Source organism: Phoca vitulina, unplaced genomic scaffold, assembly GCF_004348235.1.
Source record: "Phoca vitulina isolate PV1807 unplaced genomic scaffold, GSC_HSeal_1.0 scaffold78, whole genome shotgun sequence".
Classification (NCBI taxonomy): domain Eukaryota; kingdom Metazoa; phylum Chordata; class Mammalia; order Carnivora; family Phocidae; genus Phoca; species Phoca vitulina.
In genome coordinates, this window is record NW_022589781.1 from 2,583,948 (window position 1) to 2,610,403 (window position 26,456).

The window sequence follows — 26,456 nt, forward strand, 5'->3', positions numbered from 1 at the left end:
ATTAACAGCCCTCTGCGTGCTTGTGGCTGAGCGCCTATGTCTTGTAACTCCTGCACAGTCTGTCTCTAAACAACCAATATTGAAAGTGGAAAAATAAGGTTTCTATACAACACTTGGTCCATGTGTACACCCTTGGTTCCTGTTGCAGCTGTGTCTATCTAAGTCTTTTAAATTATTTTCTTAGGATAAATGTTTATGCTTGGAATTACTGGGTCAGAGGCTATGAACGTATTTACAGTATTTAAACTTTTTTTTTTTTTTTAGGTTTTATTTATTTGAGAGAGAGAGTGCGCGCACTAACGGGGGAAGGCAGAGGGAGAAGCAGACTCCCCGCTAAGCAGGGAGCCCGATGTGGGGCCTGAGCTGAAGGCAGACGCTTAACCGACTGAGCCACCCAGGTGCCCCATATTTACAGTACTTAAACTGCCCTCTGCATCCTTCAACCTGACAAGGTCTGGGCCTCCTCTTCTTTAAAAAACAAAAAATGTCAGTTTAAAAGACATGAAATTATTCTCCTGCCTTATTTTAACTGCCATTTCTTTAGTTAACTGTACCCTCCCACAAGTCTTCTCGCTGTACGGACAGAGACATCTTGCTAAAGGCTGGTCCAGTCATAATCTTACCTATTTCAGTAAAGCCTTTATATGTGACAGACTTTGACATTCTTTCTGAAAAATTCCTTTGGAAAACTTATCTTTTTTTATCTTCTCTGATAATATTTTTAATTTCTCTAGTGTATGTTAGTTTCCAAGTACCTAGACAGATACCCCATGCTGATGTTTAACATACTGTCAATTGTTGCCATCATCATTTATGTCCAGTGAGTCTGGCCTGTCATAGAAACATAAGGAATTTATGTAATTCCACCATAAAATGTTTTCTTTGTTCTGTCAAATTCCATGGAAAACAGAGTCAGACAAATGGGAAATGCCCTAAAAGTGGAACACATAGGAAGTTTTAAAACTAGAACAAAGGAAACAAACAGAGAACAGTTTTCTCCATTCACAAAGTTACAAAGAGAAAAATTTGGTCCCTTTGCATTAGCCTGCAAATTTGCAGTATGTCTTCTTCCCTCTCTGGACAAAGATACTTTCCAATGTAATGCAGACAAGATCCCACCAGACATCAATCTCCTCCTTCTGCCACTGTACTGGAGTTCTCCCAAATATCTGCCACTCCCAGATTACTACACTAGCAAGAGTGCGTTTTGCTCCTTCGTTGTGTAGATGATTGGAATGGCCCTCGAGAAGTAAGGAAAAATTCACATGCCTGCAAGGAAGAATTAAATTTAGAAGCTAAATCTTAAAAGATGAGAAAAATCATTGCAAAATAACATTATCATATTTATTTGCAATGTACATTTTATCTTAAATGATCTGCAACGTACAAGTATTTTATCCTTTTTTTAAAAAAGATTTTATTCATTCATTTATTAGAGAGAGAGAGAGAGAGAGCACGAGCAGGGGGAGCAGCAGAGGGAGAGGGAGAAGCAGGCTCCCTGCTGAGCAGGGAGCCCAACACGGGACTTGATCCCAGGACCCTGGGACCATGACCTGAAGCGAAGGCAGACGCCTAACTGACTGAGCCACCCAGGCGTCCCACAAGTATTTTATTCTTACGACATGAACACATATGGTAAAAAGACCATGATGGAAAGGATTAAGAAAAGCTGAAAATTCTCCATGTCAGTCGCAGAAGGAAGTGAGACAACTGTGCTCATGTAGTGCTTCCTTTAAAGATGTGTCAAGGTTCTAATTCTATAGAAAAGAAAGAAATGCTGTTTTTCTAAATGTTAATTATTAAAGTCCCCAACTCAAAATTTCCTTTAACCGCCTTCTCAAATGCTTAATTTGATAAAAGTCTTATTTCAGGTGTACATGTTGGATACATAAACCCACATAAATATATATGAAGGTACTCACTCAAAAATCTGTTCCTGTTTACTCTTCCCAAAATAGGAGCATCTTTTGTGTCCCTTTCAAAATCCAGAATTAAAGAGTGTCAAAGTAGTATTTTTCCTTTAAACCAAAACCAAAGGTACAATGACCTGTAAAAACGTTCAAGCACAACTGAAAATACTGTGTTGCTAATTTTACAAGCTCAAATTATACCCCAATGCAGGTGGCTTTGTCAATAAATCCATGACAGGAGCTGCAAATGTGGCCCCTCCCTCACCCCTGTCAGGAGAACTTCAAGAAGAAAAGATAGAAGCGCTTGTCTGAACATCCAGTTCCTTCCTTAAAATCCATGGATGTGCACAACGGGAATGTATCTCCAGTGCTAAAGGGGCTGGAGCAGTTCCCTATAGTGGGGCACAGCAGGCCCGTAAGTTCTCGAAGTCATGTGAGGTCAAACCAGCCTCCTGTCCTGCACACTCTCCTGCTACTCTTCTAGAAGGCCTCCACACCCGGGAAAGCTACACTTCCCCCAGAACGCGTCATCCCTGAGTAGTTCACACAGGAAAGTGTTGCCCTCTCTTTGGAAAACCTACACGTGTTTCTCTGGGACAAAGAGCCTTTTCCTGCTAGGAAGGCTGAGGCAGACTGCGTTCCCTCGCATGGGTAGATGTCACAGAAGTGATTTTAAGTAAATACTGTCCGCTCTCTTTCTGGGGACGGATGTAGTGCGTGCATACTGAAGAAACACTGCGCCACGCTGAACACTGATACAACAGTCACCCGTGATCCCAAAGCCGGGATGCTCTCTCAACAGGCCCGTGTATGTGCCCATGTTCCTCTTTTTACAACAGAACTGGGATTGTGCTTCCTGCTTCCTCCCCAGTGCTCAAGTTAAGCTTCATAAATATAAATTTTAACGGTTGCATAACCAAACATTCCCCTAATAACCACTTAGATTGCTTCTGATTTTTACTATTAAGAAACCTCAATGAATTAACCTTCATACATGACTTTTTCTACATATATGTTGTCATTTCCTTAAGACTCCCAGCAGTGGAGTCTTGATGCTTATTGTAAAGCTGCATGGTCTGTCCATCTGTACTCCACAAGCAAGGCAAGAATGTTCATTCTGACAAACCGTCAACATTTTTTGTTAAATCTTAACAGGTGAAAGGAGTATCTAAATTTACATTTCTTTGATTACTGGGAAAAGTAAATCTTTTTTTTTTTACATATGCTAATAATATATATGTCCTCTTTTGTGAATTGCCCTCTTGTCTATGAAGAATTTGGTCTTCTTATCATTTTTGATGACATTATAGTATTACTAGTTTGCTTTTTGTCTTCTCCTTTTGTTGTTAAGTTTTATGTCCTATAAAAATGACCTTATATTTAAACTATTCTTCATGATCAATAGGGGAAAATGCAGACAATTGCATTTTACAAAATTAAAAATTTTATAATATATGGATATTCCTTATATAATTTCCAAGTTTGTCTACCAGTCATTCAAGTCATCATGGCATCACGTGAAGTCACTACATACAGGACGCATTTCACTCAGTTCCTTCACCAACACAGCAACTCTCACTTCCCAACAACCCACACCACACACACTCAAGTATGACCAACGCACACGAAATGTGCTTGTCCGGGAGGAAAGCCCGTGACACGTTTCATACGGCAAAGGAAATGGGAAAGTGAAGATGTATCACTGAGGTCCTCCTACACAACTAAGCCAGGGGTCTTATTACCAGAGAATGAACTGTCAGTTAAGATACTAAATGATTTTGCTTTCAAAACAAAGGTTACACTAACAAGCATAATTAAAACTAATGGTCTTCAAAAGTCCTTCCCTGAGCGAGCCAATTTCAGTTAAAGGTATAACTATCAGGGCCCTAATCTATTATAGGGCAAAGTCTTTGCTCAGAAGAAAAGAAAAAACAAAATCCTGAGCTGCCAAATAAACATACAATAATTAAAATGCTGCTTTTATTTATACCCCAGAAAGCAAGTATTTACACTTAGTTTCCTTACACATAAAATCACAATGCTAATCAATATTAAAGGTCAGAAATCAGCTTTCCTGAAATTAATTTTCCAAGAGCACATAAGGTCCCTTTTTAAGAATCAGGGGCACCTGGTGGCTCAGTCAGTTAAGCATCTGACTCTTGGTTTCAAATCAGGTCAGGATCCCAGGGTCTTGAGATTGAGCCCTGAGTTGGGCTCCACGCTCAGCAGGGAGACTGCTTGAGATTCTCCCTCCCCCTCTCCCTTTACCCCTCCTGCCACTCACGTGCTCTCTCTCTCTCAAATAAATAAATAAAAATCTTTAAAAAATAAAATAAAAGATCTTTTTAAGAATTAAAAAAACATTTAAAGGTTTTGCTTTCAAAAGTAAGTAAACTTCTTAAAAGTGTAACACTGTATTTCTACATGACTTCAGAGTTTACAAAAATGCTTTACCATAACGTGTTGTAGTTGCTCATTATAAGCCCTATCTCTCACCTAGGGTATCTGTGCCGAGAATATCATACTGATGAGGGAAAAGAAGGCAAGCTGAGGACAAAGCAGAAGCTGACACCCCACAACCCCCTCCCCCCATGGGATATATGTGTCATTCCTAAGGCACTCCTGGCTGCCCTAAAGGAAAAACAAATAGTTAACTTATAGAGATCACAATCCTACAAGACAGGAGTCTCCCTCAGTTTACAAATGTCTTAGCAATCTACAAGAACAAAGCATTCCTATCATCAATAACCTAGCTTCCAAAAGGAAATGGAGATACAATTAAATGCCCTTATAATCGGCAGCCCATTGAGAGATAATTGAAGTGGGCAGAATGTAATGTTCCTCCAGGAAGCTCCCAACTATCTTAATGTTAATGCCTTGCTAGAGGGGTAAACAACCTTAACTTGATAATGGCAAGGCCTCTGGTATCTCGTAGGTCCTCTTTAGCATATGAAAGTTCTTTGGAAACCTCCCCTTTTCCTTACCTCCCCCAATCCCATAGTATATAATCGGTCACCCCTCACAACCCCGGGGCAGCAGCTCTTTCTGCCCACAGGTCCCATCCCCGAGCTTTAATAAACCACCATTTTGCACCAAAACGTCTCAAGAATTCTTTCTTCGTCGTCGGCTCCGGAACCCCATCAATATGATTCGCTGTGAAGCTAATCACAGAGCAGAGCTCCTCCCCTGAAGACCTTTCCATAACACCCACTGCGCCTCCTTATGAAGCCACACCTCTGTAAGCGTAATGGGACCCACAGCACCTTGGAGCCAACCAAAGCATTAAACAATTAAGGACTCTGGATTAGAACTGAATAAAAAGCATTAGCCAAAAAATGTGAGGTTAAAAAATAATAATAATAAAGGCAAATTAACTTACTGATAACTAAGTTACGTTCAGATCAAAACACTCAGATGCTACTTTTACTTTCAGCTAGGCTAGATTTAAGCCTGCCGACACCCCTGCGGACAATGGTGTGGGTGTGGACACTGTCAGACCCATGGGAGCTAACAAAGTTAGTAAACCTTTCCAGAGGAAACACAGTAACAGCTATAAATATTTTTAATACACCTTTAAAAATACCCTCTAACCCAGAAATCCCATTGCCACAATTTACCCTATGACTAACCTAAAGTTCATCAAAATAATACAAACAAGTATATTTGTTGCACCATTCTCTATTTATCGAAGGAGGAGGAAGAGGAGAAAATAGAAACACATTCTCCATCAACAGGGAACCAGCTGAAAAAAGGTCCATTCCTATAACAGAATTTTATGCCAAATGTTTATTTAAAAATGTTTATCTTTATACATCTCTATTTTTTTTAACTTACACTTGAAGTCCTTGATTCTCTCCCGTTACCTGCCAGTTTTCAGAATGAGTTGGTCCCTTAGCACCCTCTAAATGTGACCAATGAGGACTGAGATCTCTTTCTCTTATTAACCAGTGCCTGGAGCCCAGCCCACACCGTCTCCCCTTCTCTCCTCTCTCTGGCTGTCCCTTTATTGCTGGAGGAGACACAGGAACTGCCCCAGAAAGCAGGGGGAACAGCTCCACAGCCAAGGGTGGGTGGAGGGGAGTGATCTTTGGAGCAAGCAGCAGCACACCAATAAACTCATGCATCCATCCATCACGCACCTCACACAGTGCTTTGGGCACAGTGAACCCTCAACAAGTATTTGTTTAACTCATGAATGTTGGAAAGCACTTAAAACATTCATGTATTAAGCACTTCAGCTGGGGGTGGCAATGAGTAGGAATATCATTGTCATTTTGGTAACAGTGGTTATACCCAAACCATCTATGTAGGATACTGTTAAGGTCCTTGGTATTTGTTCACTATTTATTTTAGGCTTTAGCTGTGTTTGTAGAACAGTGTAAACTTAGGAATGCACACCACAAAGCACTCTATTATATTTAAAGATAGTGACCCCTTAGGGTGAACAGCTACTGGCAAAAAGGAGTAAGGGAGGGAGGATCAAAACTCTTTTCCAATCGCACAGATGTTTCAAAAAACTACCCACGGGTTTGTGGATGCAGCTTATGCCTCTCAATTCTCATCTTCTTTTAAAAAGCCATCTAAACTCTGATTACTCTGGGTCCTTCTCTCTAGGCAGATCGATTTGTAAGACTTCCTAACAATGCCCCATTGTTTACAGTTGTTTCCAAACCATCCTTCAAGAATGTCTTTGGTTCACCCTGATTTTCAGGGACTCTAGTCTACCAGATCGTCTTTCACTGCTGTTTTCATTCCCCAGATACCCAGCTGGGCCTTCAGAGTGCTGCACAGCTGGCTCGGAGCTTCCTAGCTTGTCTTCAGCCTCCCCCCTGGAGCTCTGCACCCCGTTCCACTGGCCTCCTTTGGGCTCCTTCTCTAACTGTGCACCCTCCAGCAGCACTTTGGGGCTGTGCCTTCAGGCTGGACCAGCTACCCTCTCTTCTTCACTGAGCTCCTGCTCTTTTTCTTCAAAGCCCAGCCCTAAGGCACTTCTCAGGGAAGCCTTTCAGGACCTCCCCAACCAGCTCTCCTTCCCCAGTCCTAGTCAGTTTGCAGGACTGTAGCCAGAATCTCATAGGCTGGGAGGATCAAACAACAAACATTTACTTCTCACATCCTGGAGGCTGGGGAGTCCCAGGATCAGGGTGCCAGCATGCCAGAAGGAGGTTGTGGTGAGAGCCCCCTTCTTGGTTTCCTCACATCGGAGGGGGGATGAAACAAGATCTCTCCTGTCTCTTCTTACTAGAGCACTAATCCCATCATGAGGATGCCACCCTCAAGACCTAACTATCTCTTAAAGACCCCATCTTCAAATACCAACACATTGGGGATTTGAGTTTCAACATATGAATCCGGGGGGACACAGATTTGCGGTCCATAATATCCCCTATCAGAGGGAATCACACTGCACATGTCTTTCAAGACACAGATTACAGGTGTCATTTACATTTGTGTGGGTGATTAACTGATGATCTACCTCCCCCACAAGACTCTGCAGTGATGTAAGAGCAAGGACGGTGCCTGTTGTTGCTCAGACCTTGTTCCCAGTTCTTGGCATCTCTGCATTAACAACTATAAAAGGCCCTTTAGGGATGCTATTAATTCCTAACAAACTGGGCTAGAGATCCTATTTTTTAAAATTATTTTATTTTTGGAGAGAGAAAGAGAGTGTGCGTGTGAGCGGAGGGAGGGGGAAGGGCAGAGAGAGAGAGAGAGAGAATCTCAAGCAGGCTCCATGTCCAGTGCAGAGCCCGACACAGGGCTCGATCTCACGACCCTGAGATCTGAGCTGAAATCAAGTGTCAGACACTTAACCGGCTGAGCCACCCAGGTGCCCAGAGGTATTATCCCTACTTTAGAGATGAGGTCACAAGCTCAGAGAAGTAAAGCAAGGAGCTGAGGGCCAGAGTCCGAAGAAGCAGAGAGGACAGACCCGTGCCTCTGACTCCAGGGGCCACACTGTCTCCCTCTCCTTGCTGCTTTTACAGTCTCTCCACATACTTATCTTAATTTGTGTGCACGTAAAGTATTTCAAACATAAGAAAAAGAGATGGATATAACGAGTGCCCACGCCTTCATTTACCAGCTTTATAAACATCTTTAAAATCTGTCTTATCTGCGTTTTTTTCCCCCATAAACTGCTTTAAGTGGATTCCCCTGCAGAACATTCCGCGATTCTATTCCCTTTCTTCACGCCGAAGATGTGACCGCTATCCTGAACCTGGGGTTTTCATATGCAAGTATTTCTTGTACTATTGCGCCACGCGTATCCATACACAACAGGGTACCGTCGTGCACGTCCTCAAACTTCCTGTAAATGCCGTCACATCATGTGCACCACTCCCAAGTGATGGCTCGCACACAGCTCTACTTCCTCCTTCTAACTGCTACGGTTTATTCCACAGTGTGGAGCCATTAAGCTCACTCCCCTATCACTTTCGGTGGACACTGAGGAGTTCTGGTATTTTACAACTACTGACAGTGCTTCAATGAACCTATTTCTGCCTCCCATACATGCAGGTGATTCTCCAGCGGAGTGACCTTGAACAACACGGGTCTGAACTGCATGGGTCCGCTCGTACACAGATGTTACAGGACAGGACTGTATATGTTCTCTTCCTTATGATTTTCCTAATAACATTTTTCTTCTCTAGCTTACTGTATTGTACGAGTGCAGTACACAATACATACAACAATGTATTAACTGACAAGATATCAATCGGTAAGGTTTCCAGTCAATAGCAGGCTATTAGTAGTGAAGTTCTCTGGAGTCAAAAGTTACACAGAAACTTTCAATTGCCTGGGAAGTCAGCGCCCCCAATCCTTGCATTACTCACTAAGAAGTGAAACTGCTGGTGTGCACAGAAGAATCCGTGCACAGAAACTGCAAACCTGCTCACCAACATACGGGTAACTCCTTTCATTTTAATCGATTAAAGATACATCACATTATATACTCCAGAAGCTGAGTCTTTTCTGGCCCCACCAACACTGATCAACCAAACCTCTCCCCATATACACAGAGCAAGTGAGTAACGTCTATGAAATAAAATCAGTATCCAAACCAGGAAATTTATTAAACATTTGTTCTGTGTCAGTCACGATCCTAAGAATTTTATTCATTCATTCATTTAAGTAGGCCCCATGCCCACCGGGGAGCCCAATGCAGGGCTTTAACTGATGACCCTGAGATCAAGCAAGAGTTGGACACTTAATCGATTGAGCCATCCAAGCACACCTATCCTAAGAATTTTAAATAAAAAATACCTTTTCATTCTCATGACAACATTAAGAGGTTATTATCCCCCTTTGCTATCTGATAGATCAAGTTAGATAGGTAAGTGACTCTCCTTTGCAGAATTCTCCTGGCTGTTTTCACGTATTTTTGTTTTCTTCCAGGCAAGCTTACGTTCATGTACATATCTTAAAATGCAATAGCAAGATCAAGAGCTCTTCATTTTAATTCATAATGACAAGCATCTACCAACTGTCTTCTGCGACTATTTCCTGCCTCCTTGTCCCTCCAAGAGGCCAAAAGAAGTTCTTGCCACTTTCACTCTTTGTAGGCTCCAAGTACATAGAAAAAGAATGAAAAAGAGCCAAAATAGAGTTAGGATAATGTATAGTATATTCTATAGTTTAATGTTTTTAACACAGAGACAAAAAACATACAACTATACATATAACCTTAACTAGAGATAAAGCAAAAACTTTAAATTTAGGGCCCTCCATAAGTGCAAGGCCCAAGCTAACTGCCCCAGCGGCCCACCCCATTAAAAGCCCAGAATTCTCCCCCATTTTCCATTTTCATAGCACCCGCTCCACAAAATCAGTAAACCACAGTCACGGTTTCCTCTGGCCTGATAATGGTCTAATTCTCCCTCAGCTGTATTAGGAGCAGGTGTTGGAGCTCCTCCTGAGGGGCTTGCCACACCAGCTTCATCTGAAAAGCTACAATGTGAATTTAGGTGCTCCCATCCCTCAAAATGTAGAAAGATCAAGGAGAAGATAAGACCTCTCTGTTTTTCTTTATAACTGTTCCATCCTGTGTAATTTATTTGTTCTTCTGTAGCATCAGTCAACTAACCCTTCAGTTATGAGTTTATGCATCAGCTGCTCATGGTTCCTGCAGGCTTCAGCAGCTCCTCAGAGAGAAAGAACCCCCTGTCCACAGGCAGTGCTGGGTCAGGTCTTGGCTACACTCTCGTGGTCTTTTAAAGATACTAATTTTGTGCTACTTTAATGAAAAAATAAAAGCCTGCCACAAGACCAACTGATTACACACACAGACCTTAGCCAAGAAAAATGTATTTTGTTTTCTCCATCCTAAATACACTCAAATTGTCACCAGTATTTTTCTTCAAGATTTAAAATTGACTAGTTTTTAAGTTTTATATGAATAATGGCTTTGTTAGTGCTATGGGAGACCTATGACTAACAAACTTCCAGTAAATATTTACATTCAAAAATATTTTTCTTTTATTAGTACCTGTGATTTAAAACAAACAACATCTTAGGCGTGAGGCATCCCTTCTGTTGGAAAATTACAAAGGTATCTGCACTTATTTGGATTATTGAAGGCTCAGAGCCTTTGAATTTAAGAAAATTTGCAAAATGCAAAGAGTCTATGTGGTTCTTTCTTTAAATGAAAATTGTAATTACACTAAGCAATTCATTTCTTGACAAAAGGAAGGTTTGAGTCTTCATTAAATCATGGGCATGAGAATTTGAGTCTTGGTTTCACATGGAAATAACATTCATCTTTTATTGGTAAATATACTAATTTAATCAGTTTACTGCTAAATACAAAAGATTATGAATTATGTAAATGCTTAAAATTATGTGACTGAAGAATGTAAGCATTTGAAAAATGTGATCTTAGGGAAAGCACATCTGAAAATTATCCTCAAGATGTTCCCTTCTGTATATATTATTACTGAAGAATTTCAGTGTATTAGAAACCAACCAAACACAGCCAATCAGTAGCCAGGTAATCTATGATTTTCTTCTTTGGGAAATTCTACTAACGGACCTCACTGTTATAAGTTCATTTAAAAAAAAAACACTACCAACAACATCAGTGCTTGCTTCAGCAGCTCAAACACTGAAATTGGAACAATACAGAAAAGATCAAATGGCCCCTGCGCACAGATGACATCCAATATTTTTCACGAAGCATCCCATATTTTTTTGAGAGAGAGAGCATGTGCGTGCGTGAGCTGGGGGGGGGGGTGGTGCGTAGGGAGAGAGAGAGAGAGAATCTTAAGCAGGATCCACGCCCTGCGCGACGCGGGGCTCAATCTCACAACCTTGAGATCATGACCTGAGCTGAAATCAAGAGTCAGATGGTCAACCGACTGATCCACCCAAGTACCTCTAGCAACCCTAACCCTAACCCTAAAAAATCATAAATACACAATGCTATAGGTTGATTTTAATTTTTCTTTATTAGGTCTTTTTAATAACAAAAGTTAATAGATGCTTCTTGAAACAAATTAAACAATATAATGATAAACAAAGAAACAAACAACAAGGTTTCCAGATCCTATTCCAGGAGACAATTAATGCTCCATGCTCGTTCACAGATAAACATCTCATATGTAACATATATGTATATATGTTATATGTGTGTATATATCCCTACATTCCTCATATGGAGACATATAACACATAATACATAAACATACACATGCAGGGTTTTATTTTATTTTATTTTTTTTAAAGATTTTATTTATTTACTTGACAGAGACACAGCGAGAGAGGGAACACAAGCAGGGGGAGCGGGAGAGGGAGAAGCAGGTTCCCATGGAGCAGGGAGCCCGATGCAGGGGCTCGATCCCAGGACCCTGGGATCATGACCTGAGCTAAAGGCAGACGCTTGACGACTAAGCCACCCAGGCGCCCCTTATTTTATTTTTGATAGGATAATACATACTACTCTGCAACTTGCCTTTTTCACTACCATCCTGGCCATGCCTTTGGTGTTAGATGCAGAGCGTACGCAGTCTGTGATGCCCCCAACAACTACCTTTATTCCCTTTCCTGATGGACAACGTTCAGACTCTTCCCAAATGCTTGCTGACCCTAGCCCCTTCCCTGTGGGCCTCCCTCTCATTAACCCCCTCTGCAACCAACACTCTGTGAGCGCTAGGGAGGACAGAAAAGTTGTTTTTTAAACCCAATTTTACATGTAAGGCTGCCCCTCAATGTCCCATATTTGAACATATTTAACATATTGCCTAGATAAATCTGCACAGAAAGACACTAACTTATGTTACATAGTAGTGAGAAGTCTATTATTTACAAGAAAGATGCCCGAGACAGAGAACCATAAACCCCAGGCTCTATTTCAGGTTTGAGATGAGCCACCAATGTGACACTGAGCAGTTACATAACTACGTGGAGGGCCATTTCCTCCCCCAAATAATGAACTGCTTGAACTAGATAATTTCTAGTACCTTCACACTAAAATCAATGATCCTATATTGTTCAATGAATGCAGCCTTTATGTCAGCCCAGAGAGGATAATTTACTAAAAGAATGTCTGCGTAACTCCCACAAAGAGTTTACTAACAAATGAACAGTGCAAACAATATTAAAAGAACAGGTATTTTAACAACTCAAGAAAGCAAATTATTTAAGTACTTCCATAAGAATATTATAATTACCTATTTATAACTTATATGCTAATCACAATTTTTAGTATGACTAAAAATCTCACATTATTATGTATGTTCGGGTCAGTTCCAATTATTACAGATTTTGAAGATGATAAAGTGTAGTCAGTGCTGAGCAGCTACCGGGAACCTGGCTGTATTTCCACCTCAGCTATTCAGTTTCTAGATTAAGTTCCTTCATTTAAAAACTTAAGAAGTACCTGAAGCTTTAGGATTCACTCACTCAGTAAAATGATCTTTATCAAGCGTGTCCAGGGTGCTGGGCAGACACTGTGCTGTTCCAGGGCCACCACTGTGGGAAAGATCCACGGCCCCCGGGGCAGCCCCCCACCACTGGGACAGCATAACACCTACAGATCTGCACCCCAGACTGTTTTCTAATTCAAACTGGCCCCTCCATAACTGGACTTGACTCACTTAAATTTTAATATGTTTCTGTTAAAAGATTCGTGTGTCATTTTTTACAAATATTCTGCTGTGTTCTCTTTTTTGAGAGAGAGAGAAAGACTGTGGGAGCAAGCGAGAGCAGAGCGAGAGGGAGAGAGAGAGAGAATACTGAGCAGGCTTCATGCCCAGCGTGGAGCCCACCCAGGGCATGATCTCACAACCCTGAGATCATGACCTGAGCCACAATCAAGAGTCCCATGCTCAACCAACTGAGCCACCCAGGCACCCCTCTGCTGCATTCTTAAAAACAGAAAGGAAAGTTAGTGTTTACTTCAACTGGCAAGAGAGGCTTGGCTCACTGCAAATTTATAGGAAAGGGTGACAAGAAGTTACTTATCCATGAGTACCTTTAGTTCATGAGTGAAATGAAAATGTATCTGCATCTTAATTTACTTGATGTTTGTCTCATTCAAAAACATGTAAAACAGAAGGAAATACAACACGAACCCAAAACACTGCATGGATCCCATTTCTGAGGCCATGTTCTCCTGTGAGAGAAAGCAATGAAGACAAAGCCACCACTGACAAGAGATGAGGGTGTGCCTAGAAAGTGGGGGGGGGGGGGCAACATCCAGCCTGGAGAAAGACCCCCACTGGCCCCTCTGCTCCCCCCTCCCTACAGTCCTCCTGCTTAAGGCAAGGAACAGGTGGGCAGGCAGGGCCAGACACAGACCCACCGAGGCAAATACGAGTTTCCCTGGGTAACTCCTGCCAGTCCTCATGTGGGTCCAGTTCCTGGGGGGCCCACTCCTTGAAGAAGACACTGCATTATCATAAACCCAATAGGGGGCCCTGAAGTGACAATTCAAAGAGAAAACAAAAAAGTAACTTTGGGCTACAAGTGCAAAGACATTTTTGTCTTGCCAACTACACCTGCCTCTAACAGTTACTACCATGAACGCGTGTGTAAATCAGCAATACTAGGCTGATGCTGGAGCAATCTCCTCTTACCGAGATCAGCCAAACTAGGCAGCAGGGAATCTATGATACGACAACACTTTAACCACCCCCCAAGTAATTCTTAAACAACAGTTTTGGGATTTTAGCTTTGTACGTCTATACAAAGACAGAAATCCAGGGGCGCCTGGCTGGCTCAGTCGGTTAAGCAACTGACTCTTGTTTCAGCTCAGGTCATGATTTCAGGGTCGTGAGACCAAGCCCCACGTCGGGCTCCGTGCTGGGTCGGGAGTCAGCTTGGGATTCTCTCTCCCTCTGCCCCTCCCTCTGGTCGCACGCATGCGCACGCTCGCTCTCTCAAATTTAAAAAAAAAAAAAAAGAAATCCAAAAAACTTTATACTTTCAAACATTTAATCTTAGAAAAGAGTATGTAAACTGCTATTTAGTTTTTCTTTAAATAGGAAGGGCTTTCGAGACTGAAGTGCTTTAAATGTCTTGATTTTTCTTAGTTTTAAAAGCTACAGAATCCTGAGCGCCTGGGTGGCTCAGTTGGTGAAGCAACTGCCTTCGGCTCAGGTCATGATCCTGGAGTCCTGGGATCGAGTCCCACGTCGGGCTCCTGGCTCAGCAGGGAGCCTGCTTCTCCCTCTGACCCTCTCCCTTCTCATGCTGTTTCTCTCTCCCTCCCTCTCTAATAAATAAATAAAATCTTAAAAAAAAAAAAAAGATACAGAATCCTGGCACTCTCCCCTTTTAAGCAGGGGGACAAAAAATTTAAATGTTTCTGTAAAGGGTTAAGGATACCATGTTGGAAGAAAACTTCTTTAAAACAAAAAATAATCAATTCCCAGCCAACTGTATGGAAGTCTTCCTGAACATAAAACTAACCCACTTGTAGCTTTGCGCAGTGGCAGTATCGTAGCCAATGAGGTTTATCTGAGGCACGATTATTGCTAATTGAAAACTAACCCACTTGTTTCTTTCCTAAGTGTCTAGTAGTATGACTCATTAGAAATTATATTGTGAATTCTATCCTAGAGATTACAATGCATATGCTACACTTAATACCCTTCAGGTAGAGAGAAAAAGCAAATACATAAAAGGATAGTTTCTTATTTTTATTTTTTTTTAAAGATTTTATTTATTCATTTGACACAGAGAGAGAGAGAGAGGAATCACAAGTAGGCAGAGTGGCAGGGAGCGGCAGAGGGAGAAGCAGGCTCCCTGCTGAGCAAGGAGCCCGATGTGGGACTCAATCCCAGGACCCTGGGTTCATGACCTGCGACGAAGGCAGACGCTTAACGACTGAGCCACCCAGGCGCCCCCGGATAAAGTAGTTTTTTAAACAAGTTCTAGGGATGAAATACGAGTTTATGAGCAAGGAGTTGTTAGTTTTAATTATATCAAGACAAAAATAGGCATTTCCTGAGGTTTAAGAAAAAAAAATCCACTTCATGAAAGAACATCATTAACAGCTGTCCTAAATTGTAAATCTACACCCTTTGAGGTCATTGGTGAATGAAACCCTACTGTTTTTTCCCCAGATTATTCACAGTTAATATAACCGGCAATGAGTCTGCAGGTTATCAGAAATTTCTAATCACTTGCTCCTAAAGTTAGCTGCCAGCATTTTCTTATATCAACTTAGTAACAAGCAGCAGTGACATGGAAATTGTTTTTGTCTGACAATGGAGGCTGACAAATGTGAAAAGTGTGCCAGACTCTGCAAGCTACAATTTCTGTAATTAGAAAATCAGGAACCTTTACAATGGTGCTGCCCAAATCTGAGGTTTTTCAAATAAAAGAACTGTTTTTCGTACAGAGTAATTTTATTTTTATTTATGACTTTTTTTTACTGGAAAATGATCGTTCCTATTAATTGAATAATTTCTCTGGATTCAAGCTCTAAATGGCAAAAAACAAGAGTACTTGGGGCAGCTGGGTGGCTCAGTCGGTTATGTGTCCGATCTTGGTTTCGGCTGAGGTCAAGATCTCAAGGTCATGGGATCCAGCCCCATGTAGGGCTCCACGCTCAGCTCAGAGTCTGCTTGGGATTCTGTTTCCCTTTCCCTCTGCCCCTCCTGCTTGTGCTCTCTAAATCAATCAGTCAATCAATCTTTAAAAAAACAAAAACAAATAAAACCAAGAATACTTATATGTAGTCATATCTCATTTGGTTTGAAAATAAAATAGGAAGATATTGGAGAGGAAAGAACCACTTGTTCAACAAAATTTTATTTACCATCCACCTCATGCCAAATACTGGTTACAGCAGTGAGAATATGTATAGAGATAACACTGTAATGACTGGATTTACTCATTCATTCATCCAAATCCTTAAACAATGGATTTACCACTCAATGCCAAGGCTTAGACAAGATACTAGGGACACGGAAAAGCATCATGGAGCCAGGTTTCCGCCGTTGGGGGTTACAAACATGCTGAGACTAGAACAAATTGTGGGCTGCTAGATTTGAAGTGGGATGACGTGAACTGTTCACTTAGACACAGAGCTTTAATTCAGACACAGACGGAGGTATATTATACTCACACAGGTACGCATATTCCCTGGCTCAGACTGAGAGATCTGAGACCTAACAGGATCTAAAGCCAACAACATATTATTAGCAATGTGCACGCCAAGCACCCAGATCTTGCTTTTAAAATACCATTCTCCACAAAAAGGAACCAAGTCACCCTAGAAAAAGGCTGAGTCCAGGGCTGGGGCAAAGAAAGTACATGAAGAACTTAGAACATCTTGTTATACACCAAGAAGCAAGAAATTCTCCAAGAATTATGAAGACATTTCCAAAGGTCAGAGGAACAGTTAGTAGGTAGGGGTTCCCTCAGACCGAAGCTGGAATAATTCAAGCATTGAAATAATCAATGACAGTAAGGAATATAACTCCTTGAATAAAAGAAGAATCTATGAGCTTGAACTAAGACAAATTTTAAAAAGAAGAGAGGGAAGCTCTTTCTTAGAGCATAATACCAACGAACAGGGAAGATCTGGAAGGATGGATGCTACAACTATTGAGTCAAAGTTTGATGAGGAACAAGATATTTATAGCTTCAAAGCATCTCCCCACAAATTACATATTAATTACAAAGGGAAAACAGTAATTTTACAGTGGAGAAACTTGGTGGATACAATCTAACCGACTGACCAGATCAGTAATATTGGTACTGACATCACGAGGTACGAAGAAGGCCCAACATCCCTTCTCTGGCTTTCCTGCCAAAACTAGCAAACTTCAATTGAATCATGAGGACACATGAGACAAACCCAAATTGAGGACTATTCTACAAAATAATTGATTCCTACTCTTCAAAATATGTTAATTAAGGTCAAGAAAGTAAAGAAAGACTAAAGAACTGCTCCAGATTGAATTAAAGGAGGTCATGAGACTAATGTGGACCGTATGGCTTTGGACCCGAAAGAAACGGCTGTACCAGGCAGCATGAGACCGTGGACTGCAGGGGAGAGCACAGTAGTATATCAAGGCTAAATACAGAGGACTGCACTTTATAGGAGAATAGACTTCTTAGGAACTACGTACTGTATTTAGGGGTAAAGGGGCATGATGTCAGCAACTTATTCTCAAAGGGTTCAGAAAAACATTATGCATGTATAAAAAATTAAAAATGGGGCACCTGGGTGGCTCAGTTGGTTGAGGGTCTGGCTCTTGACTTCGGCTCAGGTCCTGATCTCAGGATCCTGGGATTGAGCCCTGTGTCGGGCTCCATGCTCAGCAGGGAGTCTGCTTGGGGACTCTCTCTCTCTCCCTCTCCCTGTGCCCAGACCCTCATACACACACACATGCAATCTCTCAAATAAATAAATAAATCTTTTTAAAAAAATTAAAACTTAGTAAACAATTGGTAAATCTGGGTAAACAGTATATGGGATTTCCTTGCACTAATTTTGTTAACTCTTCTTTAAGTTTGAAATTATATCAAAATAAAAATTACAAACAAATGAAACACTATAGTTTTAATCCACTCATGAATGTAGTCCTTCGGTTGACAGTTAAGACTTTATAAATGTCACACAGTGGACAAAGATGAACAGAACACAGATTCCTACCCTTGAGGACATCTCAGTCTTGAAAGGGTTGCTCAGCCTTTCAGAAAAACAAATTGTAAAATAATCTTTTTTTTTAAGATTCTATTTTTTTAAGTAATCTTTACACCCAACGTGGGGCTCGAACTCACAACCCCAAGGTCAAGAGCCATATGCTCCACGGACAGAGCCAACCAGACACCCCTAAAATTATCTCATTACTACTCTCTTCTAATGCAGCCAAAATACCTCACAAGGAAAACATATTGTGAAGGACATGAACATTTTCCCTACTGTACCAGAAGTTCTATAATAAACATTCCTAAAAATAAATAAATCTATCTCCTGAGAAGAGAATTTTTGCTTTAAAAATATTTCTGTTGTAACATGATCTATATTACAATAACATTAGTAGAGAATTCAGGGCATGTGGCTTTACTAACACCAAATATTTTTAAACGCCCAATTAATCATTCACTGTGGTGAATAAATTTTGGAAGAACAGTAGGATGATGACCAGGAACACCACACAGTGAGAAGGTGAAATGTTTGGGAAGGAGAGGGCTTGTCGGTGTTAACTGGAAGCTGAGAGAGAGCACTTCAGCAAGAGACGGGTGCAGACATCCACCAGAAGGACAGCTGAAGAAATGTGCCCGAGAGTCATTAACACGTGCACACGTGCTGGGCAGCTCTGACTTCATAACCAGACCAAGCCAAGGGCAGTGATGGCCCCACAGGGAGGCAGAAACAGCGCCGTGAGCAGTCTCAGGCACATGCTGTGTGCTGAGCGGGGTCCCTGTCGCGCCCCACACCCCCATCCTGACACAGAGGAAGGGACCAGGCCAGGATGTGACAGCGATGGGATTCAAATCCAGGCTCACTGACTCAGAAGCCATGCTCTTAAACACTACATACCCTACGTTTCATGGCGTAGGAGAACTTGTGTCAAATACCTGAGGATCTCCCGTGTGCACAGACTGACAGGCACTCCGTAAGAAACAGAATCCCTGATACTGCAGAATTTCCGGTCTAGAATACGTAAATGGCTGGAACAATAGTCAAAGCACTAGTAGGCTTCTCTAGAGTGAAATGTGTTATCAGCAATTGGAAGTTACGAGAAAATAACCACTAATGGCTTATAAGTCGGGGGTGAGGGTGCCCTTGGGATGAAAATGCAGAGTCACCACAAGACCAGAGAACTAGGGGTGGAATGCTCCCAGCCACGCTGGGTTACGATTGGACTGACTGTACTAAGGTCTCTAAAGGAACACAGTAATTCAGAAGACAGGATGGCAGCCACGGAAGCCAAGAGAAGACAGGGGCTGTCCCAGAGGGAGGGCTCCTTGGCCCAGAGACAGCCACACTCTGGGGACAAGTGTGGCCTCAGTGTAGGAATGGATGGAGCCTGGTTTCATCAAATATCTGAAATTTAATTTTTACTTTCATCAAAACAACCTATTTACATAGTTTTAAAGGTAGTTCTACAGGACCTGTATTGGGGGCAAAGTGGTCCCCTGTCCCTCCTTGCTTCCGCTACGCTTTCTCCTCGTTCAATATCTGCAGGTCACATGTTCATAACTGCTTTCTAAAATTTTTTAAGTGGGCTCCACGCCCAATGTGGGGCTCGAACCCATGACCCCAAGATCAAGAGTCATGCACTCCACTGACAGAGCCAGCCAGGCGCCCCATGCTTTTTAAGTCTTTCTACTCCAGGCATTACATACGGACTTCCTACAGACGATATGGATGTAGCTCTCCAGAGCATCCCCCCACCTTCTCCGCACATCACACCTGTTCACTAAATCAGTACTGTTCACATTACAACTAAATAGCACCTAAATATTATTCCCAAAGGAATCGCTTATAGAACGACGATCACATTTCCTTTTTTGACAACATGTTTCCTTCTGATCTGCGGCCTCCTACTTTTCTGCACATATTCTCAATACAAGGATGATTCGGTGACAACACCTCCAGGCCTGTGACATGTGTACATTGGACAGTGACACGCACCTGGACAACAGTGGTCTCCCTGAACCTGTCCTGGAGGTCCTCCTGTCCGTCCCGGAGTTCCTCCTGTCCTGCCCTGTCCGTCCCAGAGTTCCTCCTGTCCTGTCCTGTCCTGTCCTGTCGCTCCTCCCGCCCTGACTATCCTGGAGTTCCTCTTGTCCTGCCCTGTCCGACCCAGAGTTCCTCCTGTCCTCTCCCGTCCTGCCCTGTCCATCCCAGAGCTCCTCCTGTCCTGCCCTGTCCGTCCCAGAGTGCCTCCTGTCCTGTCCTGTCCATCCTGCCCAACAAACACCAGCCCGGCTTCCTCTAGCTGCACCTTGTTACCTCCATTTCCACTTTATTGTCTGCCTCCCCGCCTGTTGAAATCTACTTTGGGGAAGGTAGTCTCCATTTGATGTCCCAGCCCTTCTACTGAATTAATAATCTTCCAATATCCAAGAGCCCTATTTATTCTGTGAATGATCCTTTCTGGAGCCCCTGTTGTTCCGTAGACACAGAGTCTTCTCTTATCTGAGGATTTTAATTACAGTTTCTTTGAAATGTCTTTTGCTCCTTTATTGTTTCTGTTCCTTTCACATTCTTTTTTAATCTTCCTCTTTGTTTTGGTTTCTTTCATGTGAGAGACTTTCCCCCAGCACGTCTGTCTGAGTTAAGAGTGAGACAGCAGAGACATAAGCAGTGGCCGTATGTCGATGGCAGAACTGTTTCTCTTCCCTAGAGAGACATCCTCCATTCTCCTGTGTGTGTGTGTGTGTCTGTTGGGGGTGGTGGGAGGGGGGAAGCAATAAGCCTGGGAGCCTCTGTGTGTTGGCCAAAATTGGGCAGAGAGCATTGCAACTCAGTATGCAGACTCTGATTCGATTCTGTTAAAACGTTAAGTCAGAACGTGTTACTCAAACTCATTCTGAGACAAAGCAAGTCCTTACAATAGCCAGCAAGGCCCTCCGTGATCTCCACTGCCCGGTCCATGGCCCTTCGGTACTTCTGACCTCACCTCCATTCCCCTCCACCAGCTAACCTCCTTGATGCTTCAGTCTTGCGTCCACCTCAAGGCCTTTGCTCTACCTGTTCCTCTGCCCCGAACACTCCCACCTCCAATCAGCAAAACTCTTTCCCTCTCCCAATGCATTGCTCAAATAGACTCCCACTCTGCCACCTCGTTTTAAACTACAACCCTTCCCCCCAGCACTCACAACTTCCCTTATTCTAAGTTCTTCTGTAAGTATTTATCACTTCTAACATCCTAGGCAAACCACTTTACTACATCTACTGTTCACTGTTTATCTCCTCCCACAAGAAAAAAAGCTCCTCCAGAGCTTTTTTGGTCTGTTTAGATCACTCATACATATCCAATACCTATTGTGGTATTCATCCCTCTCCTTAACTGTGCCCAGCTGAAGGGTTCTGAAAATACAGCACCAGTCTTCTGCTAGAGTGGGGAAAGGCAGTCCCCTGGCCACATGCAGCAGAGACAGGAGCCCAGGAACCCAATTTTCAAACAATTCTCCTGTTCGCAGGTCCTGCAATATGTTCGCCCTCCAAGATACCCTGCGCCCTCCATGTCTGTGGCCTCTAGGGATGCGCCCTTCAATTACCTGCTTCTACCCTGTTCTGTCTTCTCTGCTCTGCTGAACCCATCAGTGCTGGTCCATCCACAGTCCAGCCTCCAAAATGCTGCTCAAGTTTCTTCTACGGTTGTCACCCTCTATTCCATTACAGTCAGTTCAGCCAGAGTTCTGAGTTTTGAGAGAGAGAGGGCGCAAGTAGGGGGAGGAGCAGAGGGAGAGAGGACCCTCAAGCAGACTCCCCAGTGAGCATGGAGCCCCACACGGGGCTCGATCTCACAACCCCAAGATCATGACCTGAGCCGAAACCCAGAGTTGGATGCTTAACTGACTGAGTCACCCAGGCACCCCCAGAATACAGCTGGATTAAAAAAAGAAGGGGTAAGCCTAAAAAAAAAAAAGATCTATAAGATAAATATAAATAGATAGGCAAGTAGGTAGGCAGGTGGATGGGTGGGCAGGCAGACAGACTCGACGGAGACAGACAATTCACAATAAATATAGAATGGATCATTTGTTGAGTACCAAATATGCCCTCGGCCTTACATAGGCACCCATACCTACCATATCGTTAATCCTCACACCAACTCTGTAATGTTATGCTATTTTTTATATATATAAAAAAAAAAAAGACTAAAACTAAGACTCAGAGATCTTACACCACTGGCCTAAGGTCAGAGAGCCAGCTGAGACAAAGCCAAAACTGCCCAATTCCGAGTTCCATGATTTTTATTCTCTACACACTGTTTTTCCATTAATACAGTTTAAAATGTGAAATGAATACATTCTGATCTGATTTTAACAGAATGTTAAATGGTGATAATATTTTGAATGTTTGTCCCAAAGTTCTATTACTTTTATAACTTGCAATAAACATTAAAACATACTGTCCACCCAATTCAACATTCTGTCCCAAAATGGCCAGTGGCATCAGTCGATACCCTATGGTAGGAAAGAGCTGCTTTCCATCACACTAGCTTCAAAACCTTAGGGCCAATCCCCAACACAGCCTTGTTTTTCTGGAAGACCCGCCCCACGCCGATCCTCTGCTGCACCGAGTCTACGAGTGAGCCCACACCCACCAGCCCGACAACAAAGCCCAGTTATGTCAGGGTAGAGAAGGCCTCCACCTCCAGCCGCTGGAATCTCCAGTACATGATCACGCCTTCTCCTGGGAAAAGGCAAACACTGCCTTTGGGTTCAGAAGAAGAAAATTAAAAACAGTGAGCAGCCATACCTGGATTAGTAATAAGTGACAGCAACACAGCCAGCAATTATTAGTTTCATCTGGGCCGGAAGGAGTCTCGGTGCAGGAATTCTTGGCTGCAGCTCTGCTATTTGCTGAGAATTCTGAAAATTAAACACTGGTCCCCTCGGAGTGGAATGTGCCTATGCAGATCTCAGGAGCGCGCCGGCCGTTGCAGCCAGGGGTTTATATGAGATCTAATGAAGGACTACACGTCAGAATAAAGTTTTCAATTTTTCCATTTGAACTCAATAAAAAATAAATGACAGTCATGCGTTCAAAATATTCACACCCTGGAGCTGCCAAGCTAAATAATTTAGTATCTTTTTGAACAGAAAAATCTTTTCCCCCAGGACATATTTTTCAAAATGCTCAATGTTCTGTGAGCTCAGCCCTCCTTCTGCAGCCAGCGGCATACTGTTTTTGAAATTGGAGAATGATGGTCTGCCTCTCCCGTAACTGGAGAAAAATTCCAGTCCCATTAGGTAGGAAGCATTCAAATCACATATCCTTACAGCTTACAAATGATGATATTCTTAATATTATGCAAAATCTGAATTAGTGAAAGTATCTTCAAAAGGTGGGGAGCAAAATGTGCTTTGAAATAAAAAAAGGAAGCCTTCCATACTGCAAAATTAAGCTAGTCAACTCTTTAAATTTTGTTTCATTAAGCATGAGAAGCACTTAGTAACCAAGTAAGATTAATTGCAAAAATCAGGACGGCCTGGTTTAACGAAGACCGGGCCTGACTGAGGCAGCCCGGGACGGGCATCTATCTGCTGGCACCCAATAACCATCTCCACGTGTTGATCCTGCAAAGGTTCAGACTCATTAGTGGCTAAAATCTGTTGCTTTCTATATAGTTCTGAGTGTTGGTTACTTCTATACATATTCTTAATGAAGATGATGCAGTTTTTCACTTAGTGAGAAAATTGAAGAGTATCTTTCAGGGCTTTCAAACGTTAATCAACGTTTAAATCCATCATTTCTAACAGCTCTTACTTTCCTCGCTCTCTCAGTGTGGAAGTCAACTCTTACACTTCCTTTCCCTACTTTCCTTGTGTGAGAAGGGCCGAGGAGGACAGGACAGGGAAGCCCAGGTGAAAAGGTCCTGTGGTGGCTCCTTGTCACATGCAGGAACTCCTCGGGAGCTGGTGCACACGCTCCACGGGGGAAGGGTCCGTGACAAAGAGGCAAGAACTTGTCCACTGTTTTCAAGTTCTTTGTTTGACTTTGTAGCAGCTCCCTAGTTAAGGGGAGTGGGGTGGGCAGAGCTCCCCTCTCCCCCACGTCTCTGCACACCTGCTCTCATTGGCAGCCCCGAGGGTTGTCTGGGGGGGGTCCCTGCGCCATCCAGACAAATCTGAAAATGATTTACACTGAACTGTCCCAGTTCCTCGGGACACAGACAGGACTGTTAATGCTCTGGAGCAGCCACTCTCCTAGTCCCCCAAATTTTGTTCATCGAAAGCATTTCAACATCCCCACTTATCCCTCAACGCTCAGCTTTCAAAGCACAGTCTTCTGGATAAGCAAAATATTACCCAAATACCACAAAAACAAAAAAAAAGGAAAGCAAACAAAACAGTGAATTGGAAAATTTAGGCTGGACAACAGGATCTCTTCTGATGAACCAGAGGGAAGGCACTGAAGCCCCCGTTTCAGCAAGTGAAAGGCCCACACTAGACTGGTCGGCAGAGACTGGAGTGCAGAGCTGTCTCCAAGATGCAGCTCCAGGCACCAGCTTCCACAACTCAGCCCTGTCGCATCAGGGACATGGGGGCAAGAGAAACAGACCATCTGTTCCCACCGCCTTCCCGCACAGGCTGTGGCCAACACTCCTTGCGTATGAATCCACATGTTTGCATTTCCAGGGCAAATTTTCTGTTTCCATGCACAAATATTATTGGATGACTGCAGCTTCTTTTCTGAACTGCCACAAATCATGGCCTGGCACCAACTTTATTATTAAAACACAGAAAAGACATTAATCCTCAAGACTAGATGCAGGCCTCCACTTTCTCTGCCAAATAACTAATGGTAGGTGGCATTCTGAAGCAAAGATTGCCTTCTCCTCAGGCCCGATTCATCTCTTTACTGTACTCGAGGCTATTTGTGTATGAACATATGTAGGACCTATACTTACACACGTGTGTGTCTGTCTCAAGGGCAAGAACCTTCTGTGCCACATTCACTATTACACAGCCCAAGCAAGCACCGGCGAGGCACTCAGTTATTTTTGTTAAACGTGTTAGCTAAGCCCCACACATGAAGCCAGGATTGATCACCAGTAGTTTTTTAAAAGGGGGAGTAAGGGGTTTGTGTTTGTTAATTTGGTTTGATTACTCCCCAGCAGAATCAAGACCCTTGAAAATGGCCGTTTTATTTTTGAGGTCAGAATCATCAGTGCAGAAAGCAGCACTAATTTCAAAGGAATCTTTTTCTTCTTGCAACTCTGACACTTGGTAAGATGTGTTACTTGGGTATCTCCTCCTCCTGGAGGAGGCCTAACTTTTCCAGGCTATCATGATGAGTCATGTGAATGACGATTTTAGTCAAGAAAACAACTTTGGCTCTTTGGCCAACTAGAAAAAAATATACTAAATATACTATACTATACTGTTTTGTTACAGTTGACCTCTCTGCCTTCAAAGGCTTATGAGAAACCCCAAATGCTGTCAAACTGAATTTTTTTCTAATGAATTTATAACTGATTCCAAATAAAATGTTCCTCCACTAGACAATTAGCTTCAAAAATATTGAATGCTTTTGTTTCCAAGTTGGAAAAAAATACAATTAAAATGAGAAATATCTACTTTGTTTTAAATGGAGCTGGCCATTTGTTAGGAATATCTGAAACAGGGAAAATAACTACAGAATGCTTTTTATGTCCCTAACACCATTAAAATATTTAAAAGCAAAGCTGTTACACTCAAATATTAAAGCACACCCAAGAATGTAACAGTTAATGAATTACTGGGGAATAATTAAGTCCCTTTATACTTGTATAGTGCGGATCTCCTGTCCTCCCTGAGCGCAGAGAACAGAGTGGGGAGCACCTTCCCAACGTACACAGAGGTCCCCTGACACCTGAGAAGCAAAGGGAAAGGGGCCCAACAAGTCATCTGGGAAGGAGGACATCTTCAACTCAGAGAACTCATGAAGTCCTCTGAAACTGGTAAAGAATTATGGAAACTTCCCTTAAATAATGCATCTTCATAAAACCTTATGTACAATGCCAGGTTCTGCAGCCCCGCTGAAGGCACACGAAGACCCGGCCAGGAACCCCAAAAGGAAGCAGAAAGCACAGCCACTGGGCCCGTCAAACAAAGGGACAGGAATTGGGAAATTTAAAAATATAACAAACCTTAGGGTAAAATGGGAAAAAAACAGAGTAAGAGAGAAAGAGGGAACGACAAGGGAGTTGGTGGAACTGAAAACAGGTGGGAAGATGAGAACACTGAGAAGGGTGAACAGGGGTGGGCAGGGGAGGGAGGAGGGAGGGAGGTCTGCTGACACAGACGCTCGCTGCACGTCTCTCCCGTATGTGCCCACTTCGATCCCACAACCAGCGCAGGACATCCATCTTGCACACGTCCCAGCTCAGGATTGGGAGGCGCAAAAAGGGGAGGTGCCCTTGC

General features: G+C 42.7%; 1 protein-coding gene, 1 non-coding gene and 1 pseudogene across 6 annotated transcripts in view; 2 read left to right on the forward strand and 1 right to left on the reverse strand.

Moving 5' to 3' along the window:
- The window catches only part of DISP1 (dispatched RND transporter family member 1), a 177,813-nt gene that overhangs the window by 103,696 nt on the left and 47,661 nt on the right, over positions 1-26,456 (reverse strand). The gene's annotated exons all lie outside the window — the stretch shown is intronic.
- Positions 10,990-11,099, forward strand: LOC116625457 (annotated as a pseudogene).
- On the forward strand, positions 14,828-14,970 carry LOC116625455. Its single transcript, XR_004298075.1, has one exon. It is a non-coding gene; the product is annotated as a U4 spliceosomal RNA (small nuclear RNA).